This window comes from Neofelis nebulosa, chromosome 8 (assembly GCF_028018385.1).
Source record: "Neofelis nebulosa isolate mNeoNeb1 chromosome 8, mNeoNeb1.pri, whole genome shotgun sequence".
Lineage (NCBI taxonomy): Eukaryota > Metazoa > Chordata > Mammalia > Carnivora > Felidae > Neofelis > Neofelis nebulosa.
Genome location: NC_080789.1, coordinates 12,356,447 through 12,375,611, shown reverse-complemented (window position 1 = coordinate 12,375,611; position 19,165 = coordinate 12,356,447).

Sequence of the window (19,165 nt, the reverse complement as noted above, 5' to 3'; positions counted from 1 at the left end):
GCCCAGCCCACTCCCCGCACCCCCCAGGCTCAGCCTGGGATGGGGTTAATGATCACCGGGCTGGCTGTGGCAGAGAAGGAGACTTGCCCGATGCAAGAGAGGGAGAGAGGGTACAACAGGATTGTAGGAACATTCCCCCACAGTGAAACCATTTACAGACAAGCACAGGACAGCCAGCTTAGCTCCTGACCTCGCGAAGGGAGCCCTGGGAATCTGATTTCAGAGAATTCTGTGCTGCAAACTCTAAGTACTTAGTCTGTTCTGCCTCCCTGAACCTGTCACTTACTCAGAAGAAAAACTTCAGTCTGGGTCACGGCTTGGTGGGGCTGCTGGAAAGCCAGCTGGGGCTCAGCAGCAAAGGCTGCTGGGAACAGGGGTGGGACAGAGGGCTGGCCTTTGTTGAAGACCTACCGTGCACTGAGTGCCGTGCTGAGTCTGTTACCTGCACCCACTTACTGGATCCTCGTGGCAAAGCTATGTGGAGGGATTATGACTCCCTTTCTACATACCAGGGAACCGAGGCTCAGAGAGGCGAAGCCACTTGCCCGAGGTCGCACAGCTGTGTGGGCAGAGCTGAGCTAGAATCCACGTCTGATTGTAAAGCATGTTTTCTCCCCAGAGCTTTCATAACTGAGTTGGCTGAGGGGCTGCCCTCCAGAGGGAGAGAGGCTGGAGGGTTGAGGTCCGTCTGAACATAGTTCAGCAGCCTTGAGCAGATGTCATCACAGGGAGTAAGATACTCTGCGGCTCATCGCACAAGGCCCAGCCCCTGTAATAGAAGAGCTTGACTTCTGTTTCATGGAAAAGTCCACCAGTGCCCGAGGGCGGCTCTGCTCCACGGGCCGTTCGGGCATCCAGGTTTCAGGCCGCCCCATCTCTTGGACCAGGCCACCATCTGCAAGGTCAGAGCCACCACCACATTCAGGTTCAGCCAGAGGGGTAGGGGAAGAGAGCGCCGAGGATACATGTCTGTGGCTTTCGGGGGCCTTGGACGCACCCCTCCCTCTCCCTTCCGCTGGCCACGCACACCTGTGAGAAGGGCTGGGACAGACAGCTCCTTGCCAGGTGGCCCCACGTCCAGTGGCAATCCTCACGGAGACACGGGAGACGCAATCCGTCTGGCCAGCTAACGGGCCACCCGGCACCCTCCCGCATCGGGTCCAGGCCTCGGGATGCCATGTACGCCCGACCTCACTCAGGAAGCGTCTCCACCTTCCCTGCTTCCTTAAAGCCGATCTGGGCTTTATTCTCCCCTGTCCCTCGATGAAAACGCGTCCATACCAAAGGCACTTCAGGTGGCAAATACAGCCTCAGTTACAAATCCCTGGTCCCTGTGATGACGGACATTTCAGTCTTTGATCAAAGGCAAGACCTTCCCTCCCACCCCCAGCGGTGGCCTGCTCGCACACAAAGGTCGGGATTGAGGGAGACAAGGACGGGCAGGTTCTCCTCTCTTCACTCTCTGGCTTCCCTTTTAGCTAATTCCAGGTTCCCTCTCCTCGGTCCTTGGGAGGTGGGTCTGGTAGGGGTTGGGGGAGGAGGTCAGAGGAGCAGGGAGGTTCTTGCGTGCCTGGCACTGTGGTGTCGCGGTAGGACAGCGTCATGCTCGGAGCATGGCAGACGTTTCACAATGATATTAAAATCGCAGGCATAGGGGCGCCTGGGTGGCGCAGTCGGTTAAGCGTCCGACTTCAGCCAGGTCACGATCTCGCGGTCCGTGAGTTCGAGCCCCGCGTCGGGCTCTGGGCTGATGGCTCGGAGCCTGGAGCCTGTTTCCGATTCTGTGTCTCCCTCTCTCTCTGCCCCTCCCCCGTTCATGCTCTGTCTCTCTCTGTCCCAAAAAAAAAAAAAAAAATCGCAGGCATAGTTGCGTACATTTTTCCGAGACCATCCCACCATCCCTGGCAATGGCTCACCTGTGGGCATCTTGGTGTAGGTGTGTGCATCTTTATTTGGATTGCTTGCTAGGTCCTTCCGCAGCCTCTAGGAATGGTCTTTTTTTTTTTTTTTTTAAGTTTACTTATTTGTTTTGAAAGAAAGAGAGAGAGAGAGAGAGAGAGAGAGAGAGTGTGTGTGTGTGTGTGTGTGCAAGTGGGGGAGGGGCAGAGAGAGGGAGACAGAGAGTCCCAAGCAGGCTTTGCACAGTCAGCACGGAGCCTGGTTTGGGTCTCGAACCCGCAAACCCGCAAACCGCGAGATCGTGACCTGAGCCAAAGTCGGACACTTAACCCACCGAGCCACCCAGGCGCCCCACCTCTAAGAATTTTCTAATACCTGTCGGTTTCCTGTGCTGAGGCCTCTTTCCTCCAGGGTACTCTCTCGGTCGGGGCTCACGCTCTCTTTCCCAAAACACCTTCTCACGGTGGACTCTTTCATATCATTGACATAGGTCGGAATTATGAGTTAGGCAGCTGGTTCTTGGCCGTACGTGTGGAGACTTTTGCCTTTGGTTTGGCACCTGGCTTTGGAATCTGAGATCAGTCTTGTTGGGTCTCAGCAGAAATGAAGAGAGAGGGTCAGGAGAGGCCACTGAGGGGATGGCAGGGCCGGCAGATTCGATGTCTGGTGAGACCCGCCTCCTGGCTCACAGATGGCCATCTGAGGAGCGAGCTCTCTGGGGTCCTTTTATAAGGGCGCTAATCCTTATGTGGGCTCCCCTCATGACCCAGTCACCTCCCCAAAGGCCCCACCTCCAAATAGCATCACGTTGGGGGTTCAGTTTCCACGCCCGGATCTTGGGGGGACACCTGAGTCTATTACAGTCTATTTCCCCATTACTTTTTATTGTTTTAATGTTACATGAAAATATGATTTAGCTTGATTCCTGGTGGGGGGGGGGGGGTTTGGGCACCTTTCTCGATTTTGCCCGGAAGGAATTGCCACAGGTCTGGGCCCTGGCTCCAGGCCCCAGGTTGGGTTCCAGTCCGTTCCACCCTGTTCCTTTTGGAACCCCCGGGGCTCAAGAGGCCGCAGCTACCCCTGGTGTGCCCGCCTCATGATGGGTCATCGGATCACAAAAGGGTGGGCGGGAACGTGAGACCTCAGCCCAGAGCTGACACACTGTCGCCTCCACCATGTGTCACCGGCCAAAAGAAGTCCCCCCGCCAGCGCACAATCCAGCGCCCGACGCACCCTGTCCACTCCAGGGGAGTCACACGGCAACGGGCTCACACATGTGTTCTCAAACAGAGAAGGCGTGAAGGAGGGCGAACGTGGCTTCATCGATCACACCTAGCTTCCCTGTGACTCAGTTTCCTCTTTTGGAAGAGAGAGGTGATCACACCGCCATCTCGCTGGATTGCAACGAGTTAATGCCTCGTTCTCAGGACGCTCTGTCTCAGGACCCAGCTGCTGGGCTGTGAGGAGCCCCATCCGCCACCCACGTGAGGACGCTGCCGGGGGAGGTGCTCCTGGCACGTGAAGGCCAGGACATGTGAGCGCGGGAGCCTCCAGGTGGCTCCAGCCCCAGACGTTCGAATCTTCTGGACGTGATGGAACAGAGGTAAGCCATTCCTGCTGCGCGCCGTCCAAATTCCCGATCACAGGGCAAAGCAGTGGTTGTTTTGTGCCGCTGACTTTGGCGGGGTTGGTCAGGCAGCGATGCGAATGTGAAATGTTCGCTAAACCCTCTTCACTTCCGGGTCTCAGGCCACAGATGCACATCAGAAGCAGTCCCTGCTCCGCAAAGAACAAACAGCCAACAAGCAGCGATTACGACGTAGTCTGTCACCTGCCATGACAGAGGCTGTGGAACTGCACTGACCTGTCTGGGGGAGATGATGCCGGAGGCGAATCTAGCAAATTCAAAGCTAACCAGGAGAGAGTGGGCTTCTAAACAGAGCGTGCAAGGGACTAGAGCCCAAAGGAGATGGAGCATAGAAGGAAAAGCCTATTAAATACCCAGCTGCCACAGGGCCTTTGCACTGGCCATTCTCTCTGCCTGGAACGTGCTTCCTTTACAGACCCCACCGGCTCACTTGGCCACTCCATTCGCAAATATCACCTCCTCAAAGAAGCTCCTCCTGATCTCTCTACCTAAGGTTCCCCCCAGTCCAGCCCTCTCTGTTCTCTTTCCCGCTTTATCTTTCTGGATGGACTTGTTACCATTTGACTCTAATGTGTGGCTACAGCATGTCTCTTCCACTGGAATGTGAACTGCAGGGAACTAAGGCACCTGTTCAGCATAGGCTGGTGCCTGGCACACAGTAGGTCTTCAATAAATACATCAGGAGCAGGTGGATGAGTGACAGAGGCATGGTCAGCTACCCCTTCTGGAGGCCCACTCTGGCTGCAGGGGTGAGCGGAGAGGCAAGAAAGGAGGCCAGGGGAGGTAAGAGGTAGCTACAGTGGTCCAGGTGGGAGCAAGGGAAGAGCCTCTTTGAGACATGCTGTGGGGACAGTGGGGGCAGGGCAGATTTGAGGGGGCAGACCTGGGATCCACCAGCTGTGGGATGTTGCACTGGGCGGAGAGTCGGGACTGGCATTTGGGCAGCCGGCTGGGGCCAGTCACCAAAATGGGAGCTCTGGGAGGGGGCCCCAACGGACCTTCCTTCGAGTGCAGTTGCCCAGCAGGAGCCTGGGTGGGAGAGTCTGAAGCCTGGGGGAGAAGCCCACCACGACAGATCTGAGCTCCTGTCACCGTGGGGAGAGCATCGATGAGACGGAGCAAGCAGGAAGAAGGGGACCGGGAGGAACACCACCGTTTAGGAGAGGACAGAGAGCCGAAGAAAGGAGAGGTGACCAGAAAACCACAGTGTGGCGCCACGAAGCTGCGGGACAGGAAGGTCTGAGAAGGCACAGATGGGCTCAGCTGCCAACAGCGGCCAAGAAAGGGGCCGAAGAGTGTCAGCGGGACATTGGAGGCAGCTCACCTAAGGGCGGACCGCGTGGTGCGGGAGAGCACGGTGTGCACATAGCAAGGGCGCCATTCCCCCTTTCTAAACCATCACGGCTGTGCAGTGAAACGGAAGCGTGGGGCGAAAAACCAGGGAGATGGGTGGCTCCAGGGGGCCCGCTGTTAGCATCATCATCATCTTCTAAGACGCAGAGGCTTGAGCTTGCCGAAATGCTGTTGGGAAAGATCCAGAAGGGATGGAGGGTGGTGGCAGAAGAGAGCAGGAAGGGCTAGGGTCCGGGGCGCAGGCAGGCGAGTCTCCGAGGACATCCAAGGAGAGGGCGGGGAGGGGCCAGAGCCGGGAGTGAGCCAAACTGAGCTGCAAGGAGGGCTTTGTCCTGCCTTCCCGGGCAACTGGCGCCCTGGTGTGCTGCCCGCTGGGGACCGCTGGGGACGGAGGCCGGTCCCCCAGAGACCCATCTCAGCTCTCCAGTGTTTTCGCAAGAAATTAAACCCGAAGGAGAAAAGCCCGCACCGTTTTCATCCAAAATGAGAGAGAACAGTGGTGCTGGCTGCCGTCCAGGGGGTGGGGAGTGGAATCCCCAGAGGCGGCTGGAAGGAAGAAGCCCGTGTGACATTTAACGTCCACGCCACAAACCGGAGCTCGCTCTGTGCCCCGACCCGTGCTGGGTCTGGGGACGGACAGACAAGGTCCTCAGGAGATCTCAGGGGGTGTGGAGGGGGATAGACAGGTCCCAGTGACTCAATAATCGCTGACACGGGTGGGAGAGGTTCCTCAGAGGAGGTAACAATTTTAGCTGCCTCTGAAGGATTTGTAGACTTTTACCGGGAGAACTTCCTGGAGGTGGGAAATCATATTATTCTACTTAATATAATTATACTTAATATAAAAGCTCTCAGCTTAGCACCTGCCATATTGTCAGCTCTCAATATAGATGAGCCATTAAAATATTATCACTCATCATTTCCATGCATTTAGAAGTTTGACTCCACCCAACCCGCCCCCCGCCCCCCCCCCCCCCCTCCCCCCAGCAGTGTTTTTGACATTCACAAGAAAGGAGACAAGAGATCTTGGAGAATCCCAGCCTGGGAAGTAGTCAGCCTTCAGCACAGACCGTCCTTCTAAGAAGGAGCAAGGCGTAACTAAAATGCGAAGCTGCTGCCCTAGCCGGTTGGTGACTTACAGTCGAAGCCAAAGCCAGGGCCGCAGTTATTGGCGTGGTTCCTGCCACTCACAGCCCTGCCCGAGGCGTCGTCCGCGCGGGAGCCGGGCCGGGGAATCGGGGAATCACTTTTCCTGCTGTTCACTGACAGCAGCATATGGTGGGCTCGTCTGGAGCCACAGATCCAAGCCAGGGCCAAACCCCACTCTCCGCTCTCTAATTCGCTCTCTAATCCGCTCTCTAATCCGCTCCCTGCTTCCCTCCTTCAGACTTAAAAGCCAGGGATGTTTCAGACGTCTTCGCGTTCTTTCCACGATTAGCTCTAGCAGCCGGCTTCCTTTTGAGGCCATTTTCCTAAAAGAAACCGGGTTTATCACCGGGTGGGCAGCGAGGCTCATTTGCTAGCTGAGTTCCACGCTGACGTTTTTGACTCATCGAACATATAAACGGTTACGGGCCGCGGGCCTGCGGGGCGCTTGACATGAACCCAAACCAGATGCTCAATCCTTGGCTGTCACGGGCTTTTGGGGGCTCCCCGATCCCCCTCCCTCTCCCCGAACACACAGCCTTTAAGTCACCTAGTGTTCCATCCTGCCTGACGCGGGCACACACACACTCATGCACACACACGTAACATACACATAGGCATAAGCGTTTGCGTGCAAACGCGCGTAGGCACGTCAGTAAGGCACGAGCAGCCCACGCATGCACACATAGGTTCGCAAGCATACTTGCACACACAGATGGTTGTACGCACACGCGAGCACACACTCACACGTGTGGCACACAGGCATGCACGCATCTACCACCGCACATGCACGCGCACACGCAAATATACAACACCACACGCGCACAAGAACACACATGCACAGGCACCCACAACGTGCACGCACAAAGACGCACACACTCGTGTGCATGCGCAACATGCATGCACGCAAGGCACCCTTTGCGCACCCATGCACGTGCACACATGCGACACCCACGCTTACAGGCACTCTTGCACACGGTGCATGCAGACACGGGCAGACACTGTGCTCTGCTTAGGACAAGTGAGGAGGAGGAAGGGGAGGAAGGGAGACGCATCATTCTTTCTCCTCTAGTTCAAATGACTTCTCTTCCTGGCACCAACTTTTGTTTTGATGTCTTTTGTTATTTTATTAGATCACGAAGACACGGGACGGGAACCAAACCCCGGGGTTTTACAGATGGGAGATGTGATTTCTAGCAAGGAATCTGCTGGAACAGAATGACATAGGGGAAGAAGGACGTGGAGGCCTCTAGGAGTGTCTGCACAAGCCCGTCCCCACCACCACGCTCCCTGCAAAGGAGGGAACGCGGCCCAGGAAAAGACGCCGAAGCCCTGCGCTCGCTTTGAGCAGCCTGCCACTCCGGCTGTGTGCTCCTGCTCCGTCTGCTCCCCGTCTCTGGTCTCTGGTCCTTCCAGCTTCGACGTTTGCAGGTCCTGGTACCCTTCTACAGCAGACGGAGAAATTGTGGGACTCGTGGGAGCATCCATCCCAGGGCCCATCACCACAGGGCTTCCCAAATCTGAACATGCAGATGAGTCACCTGGGGATCTTGTTAAAATGCAGACGCTTGAATCAGTAGGTCTGGAATGGCCCTGAGAGTCTTTCTAACAAGCTCCCAGGTGACTGGACCTGCACCACAGAGGCCTTATGCTCTTCCACGGTTTCCTTTACAGGGGCGATGAGGCTGAGATTTGGTCCCCCCGGCACTGCACCCCACGTTCCTGGCTGGGATAGGAATGGTGGCACCTTGTCTCAGAGCTCCCCCCCTTCCTCCCTGGCTCTGGGCCCCCCAGGGTCACCTACCTCCCTTTTCTGAGCCAGCTCCCCACCCCTCCCCCACTCTTGGAGCTGTGATGTGCTCGGCACCTGCCTCGGAGCTCCTATCTCCCGGGAGGCCTGGGGAGGTCCCTTCACCTCTTGGAGCCTCAGTTTCCCCAACTGTATGAAGAGGGGGCTGGGCTTGCTCTCAGCCCTGGCTGCACTTCAGCCCCCGGCAGAGCCTTTTCCAAGTACCTGGCCTGGGTGCCACCCTCAAAGGTTCTTTATAACTGGACTCCGGCGGGGCTCAGGTGTGGGCGATTCTAACGGACGGCGGGGCTGAGGACCCCAGGTCTGGCGCTCATTAAGGGTGAGCGCGCAGTGCTGAGGGTCGGCGAGGGGTACAGCGGCCGGTTCTGCGCGCTGACCCCACACCGTCAGATGTGGGGCTCGGGGACAGGAGAGCGAGGCTTCAGAAGGACTTGGGCCCGGCTGTTAGACAGGCTCCCACTCCCCGCCATGGGAAAGAAGTCTTAGAATGATGCTCACGACAATGACCCTAGCTTCGAGTTGAACTTTCTTTTCTTCTGACTGGCACACGTTGCCTGTTTTAATTAAAGACTCAACCCCACACGTCAATCACCCGCAGACCTCCCCCACCAACGCACCTTCCCACGGGAGGGCTGGTAGCAGCATCTCTGTGTGCACGGCAGGGAGGAGGGCCCGTCCCAGGCTGCCGCTCGCCGAGGCTTACCTGACGTCCTGGCCGGACAGGAGGCTCCATTCGCCGGAACCCCCTTGGCCACCTCACAGCAGAGGCCCAAACGGAGCCATGGAAGTCAACCGGTGGTATGGCTATACAGCCCAGGTGTCCACAGCGACCTGTCCCTTCCTAAGGCTGACAACAGGTTCTAGCACCAGGGGGATGCTTTCCGTGTTGGAGAAACCCATCCCGGAATAGGTCTGCTGTGCCTGTCTAATCTCCGCTCCATGAGGCCTCCTGGTGGCTCAGGGCACGTCCTTTCCTCGAGGGACTGAGGTGTCACCGGGGCAGCAGCCCCACCCGCCCGGGCTCCCCAGAGGATGGGAAAGCAGTCATTAGGACGAAGACAGTGGGTACCCCTCAACACTCCCTAGTCAGGGTAGGCTGGGGGCCCGGCGCTGGACGTTAGAGCCATACTACCCAGGGTTCAAATCCTGCTTCTGCCGCCGAGCGGCTGGGTAATGGTGTGCAAGTTACTTCACAGCTCCAGCCTCCGTCTTCCCATCGGTGAAATGGGAAGGAAGGTCCGCACAACGGCATCCAGCACGTCATAGCCTCTGGCTCTCCTCTCATTCTTTCCAGCCTCAGTCCTACACAGGGAGAGAGTCTCCAGGTTCCAGGTAGAAGAGCTCTGCCAGGGCCTCGGTCTCCCCTCTGGCCAGGGCGGTGGTTCTGAGGCTGGGCCTGGGAGACCTGTAAGTCTCCTGACGTCCAGTGCACCCCACACCTATACCGCAATCTCTGAGAGAGGGACTCAGGCATCAGCTCTTTGGAAGAGTCTACAGAGAGTGTGAACGCTTAGCCAATGTTAAGAACCAGTGTGAATCTGGAAGCGTTCGCCCCTGGAAGGTTTGCTCAGCCTGAGACCCTGGGAGCTCCTGAGGTCAGAGTGGAATCCAAGCATCGGGGGAGTGGATGGAAATGAAGATTTGCACCGGACCGGCCACTCTCTGCTCATGCACTCATTGCACCCGAGCTCTTAAGCCCCTGCACTGAGACTGAGTGGTGCACACAGCCAGGAATGAGGCCGGGGCACGGCCCCGTGGCGCACGCTCACTTGTGAGGAGACGCACACATATCCACTTATCGCATCGATGCACCTGTCGGCGACGGCTGCGACGTGCAGACTAAGTGGTCGGGGACGGCCTCTCGTGCAAGCTGAGACCTGGCGGGTACAGAGAGGTTCGCAAGCGGAAGGAGGGGTATATTCCAGCTGCGGATTGAACGTGACACCTTCAGGAAAGCTCATACCCAAATCCGGGTTCTTTCCACCCCCCTCCCTGGGCTGCGCTCACCCCGTCCTTCTCACTGTTCCCCCATTTGTCCTACACAGCACCCCCCGCAACGGCCCCACTACCTCATCACAAACTCCAAACACCCCACCAGACCAGCTGCTAATCCACATTGATTGACATCCTTTCCCAAAGCCACTGCGAGGACAAATCTTCCTTCTTTGGATATTGATCTGACTTTGAGACACATTCAAAGGCTAGTGGCAGCCAAACTTGGCTGGATAAGGCGGGTGATTATGTCGGTCACCTGTCGCCGTGTAACAAATCATCCCCAAACTTAGTGGCTAGAACAGCAGTAAATACTCATGATCTCACACAGTGTCTGTGGGTCAGCGGTCCGGGAGCAGCTTAGCTGTGGGGTCCTGGCCCCAGGGCTGTCATGAGGTTGCAGTCAAGCATCAGCCAGCCCTCATCCGAAGGCTGGCCTGGGACCGGAGGACCCTCTTCCCAGGTGACTCCCTCCCACGGTGGGCAGTTGACTCCGGCCTCCGGCTGGAGGCCCCGGCCTTGCCACGACAGGTGAGTCAGCGTCCTCGTAACATGGCAGCTGGCTTCTCCCAGACGGAGCAATCCCGGCGAGGAGGAAGCCTCAGAAGTCCTTCCTGTAACATCCAGCTGGTTATTCAGTGTGGGAAGAGACCACACAGTGATCTTTAGGGGATGTGGTTTGGGTTCTAAAATTAGAGACAGAGATTGGTTCCTTGGGCACTGGGAGAAACTCTTTTACCTCTTTCTTGCGGGGCAGGACCCGGAGACTCACTCAGGAAATGCAAGCAGTCACCTTTGATTCAGCTCAGACCCACCAGCATTGATTGGGCACCTACTGCGTACCAACACACACATTCCTTACCTCACCTCTCCCTCGCTGCCCTGCTTGTGGTAGGCGTTTTGGTTCTTCCTCTCTTGCAGACGTGGAAACTGAGGCCCATGGGGAAACTGGTCAGGGACCAGGTGCCCTCCTTAGGAGCACAGTGGCCAGGACCAGCCAGGTGGGGAACTCATCCTCCAAATGCAGCGAGACTGATCTCCAGGTATCAGACTACGGGGGAGGAGGCAGGGGTAGCCTGCTGCTGTTTTCTCTTCTAGCCCTGGGGTTGGGTGCTACCATCCAGGCAGAGACCCAAGCACAGTACGGTGGGCACATCAGCAGGGTCCTCATGGAGGCAGAGGGTGCACAGACGTGCTCACTGGGGAGCATTTAATAGAGACTCTTACGAGGTGTAGATGGGCTTCAGGGACTTCGATAGGGGATGCTGAAGCATCCAGAGGCTGGCAACAGCTGGGAGCCGTTATCACTGCCATGACCAGTGGGGCCAGGGAGGGAGCAGTTCCCAGAATCCAGAGGGAGCTGTCTTTATCATTGTCATGGGGGCAAAGGACTGCCTGACAGGAGCTGTGGCCTTGTAGCCTGGGGGGCTGGGTCCTTTATACCTAAACCCATCGGAAAATGCCAGAGCTGAGACCCCAGACTTAAGATCAGCTCAGAACAATAACCCCAAACCACATCACCCCCCGCCCCCCAGAGCAAGTCTGTAAGCGGTGTAAGCGGGTTGCCGATGCTGCTGGGAATCTACTGCGAATTCGCCGACTGCTCTCTAGCGCCTTTCCTTCAGACGCTTTGAAACCCTGAACATCTAATAAAGAACATTGCAGAACAAGTCTGCAATGGACGGATGATGAACAGCCACTCACGTCTGTGAGCCCACCCATCCCGGCAAGGGGCATTCACAAATGGGGTCTTCACTATACATTTTTTTTTTACATTTATTTATTTTTGAGAGACAGAGAGAGACCGAGCACAAGTGGGGGAGGGGCAGAGACAGAAGGAGACAGAATCCGAAGTAGGCTCCAGGCTCCGAGCTGTCAGCACAGAGCCCCAACGCGGGACTCGAACCCACAAACCATGAGGTCGCGACCTGAGCTGAGGTCGGACGCTCAACCGACTGAACCACCCACGTGCTCCGGGGTCTTCACTCTACAAATACCCAGTGAGCGCAGGGAAGGACGCTCAACATCGCTATTCATCAGGGAAATGCAAATCCAAACCACAATGAGATAGCACTGAAGGCGCTATTAAAAAAAAAAAAAATCAAACAAAAACAACAACAAAAAGAGTAACAAGCTTTGGCGTGGATGTGGTGAAATCGCAACCCTTGTGCCCTGTCGGTGGGAACGTAAATTGGTGCAGCCACTATGGAAACAGTATGGTTCTTTCTCAAAAAATTAAAAACGCAACTACTACGTGGTCCAGAAATTCCACGTCTGGGGATCTACCCAAACAAAACGAATGTAGGGTCTTGAACAGGTGTTTGTACATCCACGTTCATGGCCGCGTTATTCACAATGGTGAAGAGGTGGCCACCGGGGGATGAATGGATAAGAAAGATATGTGTCTATACACTGGAATATTCTTCGGCCTCAAGAAGGAGGGAAATTTTGACATATGTTACAACATGGGTGACCCTTGAAGACGTTGTGTTGGTTTGTGTGAACTAAACCAGTCACAACAAAACTAAACAAAACACACACACACACACACACACATACAACCCAACCCGAATACTGTGTGATTCCACTTATGTGAGGTCCCTGGAGAGTCACATTCATAGAGACAGAAAGTGGAAGGTGGTCACCAGGGGTGGGGGGAGGGAGAATGGGGGGTTTTGTTGCTTAACGAGTACGGGTTTTAGTTTTGCCGGATGAAAAGAGTTCTGGAGATGTGTGGTAGTGAGGGCCGCACGATGACGCGAATGCACCTGATGCCACTGAACTATACATCTGAAAAGAGTAAAAATGAAAAATTGTATGTCCTGTGTGTTTTACCACAATTAAAAAATTGGAGGAACAAAATCTCCCAAGACCCTAATCCCAAGACAGCTCCTGGCCATCAGGTCTTGGCTTCTGGGGGAGACAGGACTTGAAAACCCCCCAGAGGCAGGAGATTCGTGTTTAGTGAGTTATTATGTATCCAGAACTTGCCAGAGTGGGGAAGACAACGGTCTTCAACGTCTTCATCAGCGTCCCCTGATGAGACAACCCCCTCAAAATGAAAGACAGCCCTCAAAGAGCTCATCGTTGAGCGCGACAGATGGACATCAGTCAAACAATGGGAGGGAAGAGGGACATTGCTACTCTAGGAGGGGCTATTGGAGCACATAATGGGGGGGGCAGGAAGTGGGGGACACTTGGGAAGGCTTCCCGGGGAGGGGGTTCGGTTGAGCTTGGAATGGGATAACCCCGCAGAAATCAAACGGGGAGAAGAGTACCCACCCCTGGGAGCAGCTCCTTCCCTTTTTCAAGGGAGGGAGGGGGCGGGGAGGTTGTTGGGGAGATGCAAGGTGGGGGTGGGGGGTTAGATGGCTAATGCAGCTGGGCTGAGCGTGGGTGGAATCACAGATCGGCCTGGCCCGTCATCCTGGGCAGCTGTCCGGAGGGCTGCCACCTGGGAGGCCCGCACAGCCCAGCCCTCGACCCACCCCAATTCCAGCCAATGAGCGCTCTCAGCGCTCTCAGGCCCCGCCCCCACCCCGGAGGCTACTCACCGTCCCTGTCCCTGTCGTGCTGCCAGTCACTCCTGGAAGCTGGAGGCCTGCTCCCTGGGTCCAGCCCCTGCCACTCCAGGTAGTCGGCTGTCCTGCTCCCTCCCAGGGCTCTGACCTCTACAAAGTGGGGTCGAGCCGGGCATTGCCTTGGCCACACACCAAAACCAGCCCCCAGGCCCTCTGAGCACCCCCCCAGAGGGTGGCAAGAGCCTCCTTCTTAGGTCTTCCTGACCTGGGTTCTTCACACAGCAGGCCTGCCCAGACAGCAGGCAGATCAGACCTCGCCCCTGATCCAAGCCATCCAAAAGTTCCCCACCTCACTTGGCAAAAAAACCCAGATTCCTCCCTGGGGCCTCTGAAGCTCCAGCCACCTCTCAGGCCTCCTGGACCGCTCCCGCTCAGGCCTTCTGCCCACCTCCAATTCCCTGGTTACACCTCAGGGCCTTTGCACCTGCTTTCTCCATAATCCCCTGGTTACACCTCAGGGCCTTTGCACCTGCTTTCTCCATAATTCCCTGCTTACATCTCAAGGCCTTTGCACCTGCTTTCTCTATCTGCTTAAATCTCCTCTGGTCAAAGAGACCCTTCCTGGCTACTCTGTTCCAAATAACCCCTCTGGCACTCTAGCCCCTCTCTGCTTCATTATTCTTCGTAGTACTTACTACGCTTTGTATATATGCAGCTTATTTTATTATCTGGGTCTCCCTAGAATGCAAATTCCAGGGGGTCAGAAAATTGGTTTTGCTCACTGCTATATCCCCAGGGCCTATAGCATGGTCTGGCACATAGTAGGCCCTCAGAAATATTTATTAAGTGAATGAATCGGTGAATGAATGAATGAGGCACAAAGTACGTTTTTAAAATAGAAACTGAATGAAGGAGAATGCTTTGATTGCCAAAATTTGGCCCCGAATTTTGGGGGGTGGCAAATGTTTGTCGAATGGATATGTGAATACATATTGACCTTGGTGCTGTTTGAAGACTTCTCTAGATGCGCATGTCCCTGGCTCTGCTTCTCACTGATTAGCGTCATACCTGTCTCCTTTTCAGGTCTCAGTCTCCCTCTGTATCATATGGGGAACTTGGATGAGACCAAAGACTTTTTAAAAAAACATCTTACTTTGGGAGGGCACCTGAGCAGTTCAGTCGGTTGAGTGTCTGACATTTGGTTTCGGCTCAGGTCGTGATCTCATGGCTTGTTACTTTGAGCCCCACGTCCTGACAGCACGGAGCCTGCTGGGATTCTCTCTCTCCCTCTCTCTGCCCCTCTCTCAAAATAAATAATAAATAAGCTTTTTAAATGTCTTATTTTTAACAAGCAGCCTTCAAATCAAAAAGTATGTGTTGTTGCTGAAGGTGGCAATCTTGGAACCCTGTCTACTCGTAGCCCCCCAAGCCCAGCGTCTTCTTATTCATGGTGGCCCAAGGGGGCTGGGAGTGTTTCTGGGAACAGTTTAAAATCCACTGGACTTGAGGGCCCCTAAATCCCAGTTATAAATTATGTTATTGTTTCACAAAGACTCACCACCAGCCCTGCCCACTGGTGTTGAGCTCGGCCATGTGACTTGATTTACCCCTCAAAACGTGGGCCTAAGTGACAGTGTGATAGTTTCCAGTGGAGGCCTGAAGAGGCGTTATAAGTTTTCTCCTTCCCTGTTGTGTTCCTGCCCTCTGCCATGAGGACATGCAGCTCAGAGAAGAGCTGCTCCTTCAGCTGGGGCCCCGGAACAAGAGACATGTGGAACAGACCTGACTGAGTGCAGCCAGGTCCACAGCCTCAGCTGCTGGGCCCCTGCCACTGACATGCAGCATGAGCAGGAAATAGCATTGCTGTAAAAAGCCGAACTTTGGGGATGCTTGTTATGCAGCATAACCTGGTGAGAGCTGACTAATACAGGTCCCTTGTAACATTGATGCGTCTGTATCTTAGCTCTGGGGGGAGGAACCCAGATCTGGAATTTCTTTTCAACCTTTGGGCTGTTTTCTCACCTCATAATCCACCCCTAAGAATAAGATTTCTCCTCCTTACCCTGATGCCCAGCCCAGAGATCTCAGACTGGTGGTTCCAGGCTACACCTACCTTGAAGACATGCTTTTTTGGACCCAAATTCATTCATTCATGCATGCATGCATGCATTCATTCATTCATTCATTCAACAAACCTACTCTATGCCTGTGCACCTACATGTGGATACAGAGGATCACACGATTGCAGATTTCTGAGTGGCCATTCAAGAGAAACCTTCTTTTCAGTAAACGTTAGTGAGGCACCTCCTTTGCCAGGGCCACAGAGATGAAAAAGAATCAGCCCCTGCCTCTTTGAAATTGAGGATATTACGCTCCGGGTAGGAAAAGAGTCTGACGTGAGTAAGTAAGCCACCATCAACAGCACGCACCAAAAAAACCCCTTTCGTCTCAAATTCAAAAAGCATCCATCATTTTTAGTTAGCGAAGCTGCATAATTTCTGAAATTGACGGATGCTTATAGCAATACACAGGAAGAGCCTTTTTGCAACAACAGAACCTTTCATCCGGCTTTCAGGCAGCTAAAAACATCCCAACCCATGCTTTTTAGCTATCTTTACTGAGACTAATTTTTGCAAGCATCATTTTGAGAGAGGGCTGTAGTGGGCCAAAGCAGCGAGACGTGCCTCAGGGTTCAGGCACACTACGTGGCTGGGTGTCCCGGCGGGGGGAGTCCTATTTTAAGCCTCAGTTTCTTTATCTGCAGCGTGGGCTCATGTGAACGAAGGGGGCTGGGCCAGATGACCCCTGATTGCTTTAGGGCTCTTAGGCTAAGCCCAGAATTTTAAGAGTGTGTTCTTGTCCATCTGCGAAACCCGGTGGGGGTAGGGGCCTCGGAGGAGTGACCCCAAAGCACGCTCCCACTCGCTAGCCCAGAGGGGCAAAGGATCCCTAACCAGCTTCGATATCACCTCCCCCACCCCGGCCTTTCCCTGTCTGACCCTATCCGCTTCCTCCCACCCCCCTGGTTCACTGTGCTCTGGGCCTAGTACCTTTTTAAAGCCAATTTGCACCATGCTACGCGGCTTCCAGCCTCAGTGCTTTGCACTTGGGGTGCTCTCTGCCGAAAATGCATTTGCCCCGCATGTTCGCATGGCCCCTGCCTGACTCTTTTAGGGTCTTGCTCAAATGTCCCCCCACCCGGATCAGGCCCTCTACCTGACAAACACCCCAGTCCCTCCACATCTGCCTCTGCTTTGTTTTCCTTCCCAGTGCTTGTCACACTACCTGCTACACCGAGTCCCACGGCCCCCACCAGAATGTCAGCTTCCTACGGTATGACCTGGACCCTTGCTGTACCCCCAGCACCTAGCACCTGGCTTCTAGTAGGTGCTCAGAAGGTATTTGTGAAAGGAGTGCGCAAATGAACACACGTGAAGGGAAGGGAGATCACTGCCTCCCCCCAAGCTGCTGCCTTGTCCCTCCCCGGCCCTCAGTCCTGCCCAGTGGAACCCCTGGCCCCGCAGCCCACAGGGGGGTCAAGCTGGTGGAGCTTCCGGAGACCCAGCTGAACAAAGGGGAGACTGAGGCCCGGAGGGAGAAGGAGGCTCATTTATTCTGGGTAAGTTGTCCTGAGCAGTTCTCCTGATGTCAAGAACCTACAGCTCCTTCACCCGCACAGGCCACCCCAGCCCATGCCGGTCCTCTAGCCACTGCCTCAGCTTCGCTGCCTTTGCCACAAGGTGCCAAAGGATGTCGCCCCCTGTCTCAGACCAGGAGTCCCTCTCTGCCTCCCGGGGAGTGGGGTGGGAAGGGACTGGGGTTCGAGTCTGCTCGGGGCTGGGTAGTTGACACGCACGTCCCTTCTCCCGCCACCCTCACCACAACCCGGTGGAGTCACAGCGATTGAGCCCACTTTATGGAGGAGCCTAGTGAGGCCCAGAGAGGTGAAGACGCTTGCCCAGGTCACACCAAGCCAGGAAGTGGCCTGGCAAAGCCCATCTCCATTTCCCAGTCTGCGAAAAGCCATCTGGGGCCAAGGCTGCAGCCCCCGGAGGGAGAGCTGTCAGTCAGCGGGGAGCTCTTCTCCTCCTCCCTCCCACGCCCCCCACACGGGCATGTCACATGGCCCCGGGAAGGAGCGGAGCCTGCGGGGGCGTCTCCCCTGGGAGGCTGTGCAGGGAGCCCTGGGAGCTGCACCCTGTGGGTGGTGGCGGGGGAGGTGCACATGTTCAGGTGCATGCACGTGCTCACGCTCGCACTCTCTGGCTCTCCCTCTCTCTCTCTCTCTGGTTCTTGCACTTTCTCTGCAGTTCCTCCAGAGGCATGTCAGCTGCTGGGTCTGTGCCCCCAGACTGGGGGCACACAGAGAGAAACCTCCAAGGTCAGAAATGGCAGGGAACCTTGGAGATAAGCCAGACCAGCCGCCAGCTCTCGTCAGTAAGATCTAGAACCCTGGATGTCCGAACTGGGGCAGCCTGGGGTGAGGTCAGGGTCCTTTTGAGCACGTACATCGAGCATATCCGTTAAGTATAAAGACACCAATGTCAGACCGCCTGGGTTAGAATCTGGGCTCTCTCTTGGCTGGTTGACTCCAGGTAAGTTCCATGACCTCTCTGAGCTTCCATTCCTTTATCTACTTTGAGACAATATTGACTGAGCCCTTGCTTAGTGATAGGCATGGCTCTAAGCTCTGTAACCGTATTTACTCCTCTGAGCAACCCTATGAAGCAAATACTTTTGTTATCCAATTTAAATCAGAGGAAAAGGAGGCACAGAGTGGTTAGGTAACTTGCCCAGGGTCACAGAGCTGAGGAGTAATGGATTTAATCACAGGCAATGAAGCTCCAGGGTCCCAGAGCTCCATCACTGTTTGGTTTACTGTCTGCTGAGGATTAGACGAGGCAGGTGTACTAAGCACTTGGCTCAGGGTCAGCTCTCAATAAATGATTATTAGCAAAAGCACCACAGACCTCTTGAAAATCTGATGAAAGATACAGACATTCTTGTTAGAAGATTGCACACACACACGCACAAATATGCATACAATATCAGGGTTCCTGTTCCTGAAACCCACCCAGGGATCCCCTCCAGGACCTCTGCTCAAACCCAACCCTGCTATTTACATTTGAGGAAGGGAGAGGAGAGGCCATAGTGAGTGTGTTCACATCATATTATGTCATTGGGTCCTCCGAGGTGGGTATCACTAGCCCATTGGGCAGATGAGAAAACAGAGAAATGTTGAGACCTCACAGCAAGTCGGTGGCAGACGTGACTCTCCTCTGCTCGGGGGCCGCCCCCCTTCTCCCTGGCTGTGTGTTGCCCAGCTCTGGGGCCAGGGTAGGAAATGGAGACTCCAGGGCTGTGCTTGATGTGGTATACATTTTCATGAGTGAGTGAAATAGAGTCACGAGTGGGTCCACACTGAACTGAACCATGTCCAAGGTCAAGGACTCCGAGCTCTCCCTGACCCAGCTCGCTTCTCGGTCTTTCACAGCTCTTCATGAGGAGATAAGGAGGTGGGGGAAGAAACGAAGAAGAAACGTGGGGATCCTGGCATGTCAGGAGCCACCCCCACAACCCCTCTTGTATGGGCAAGGAAGGTGAGGCCCCGGGTCTGACTTGTCATACGCGGTCACACACCAGGGGGGCAGCTAGGACTGGACAGTGGGTCTCTTGACGGCCAGGCCAGGGCCCTGGCAGCGGTGGTCAGGTAGAAGAGCACTGAACTTTGAGTCAGAGCACTTGCGTCCAAATCCTGTCATTTGTTGGTGCTGTGACTTTAGGCAAACCCACAGC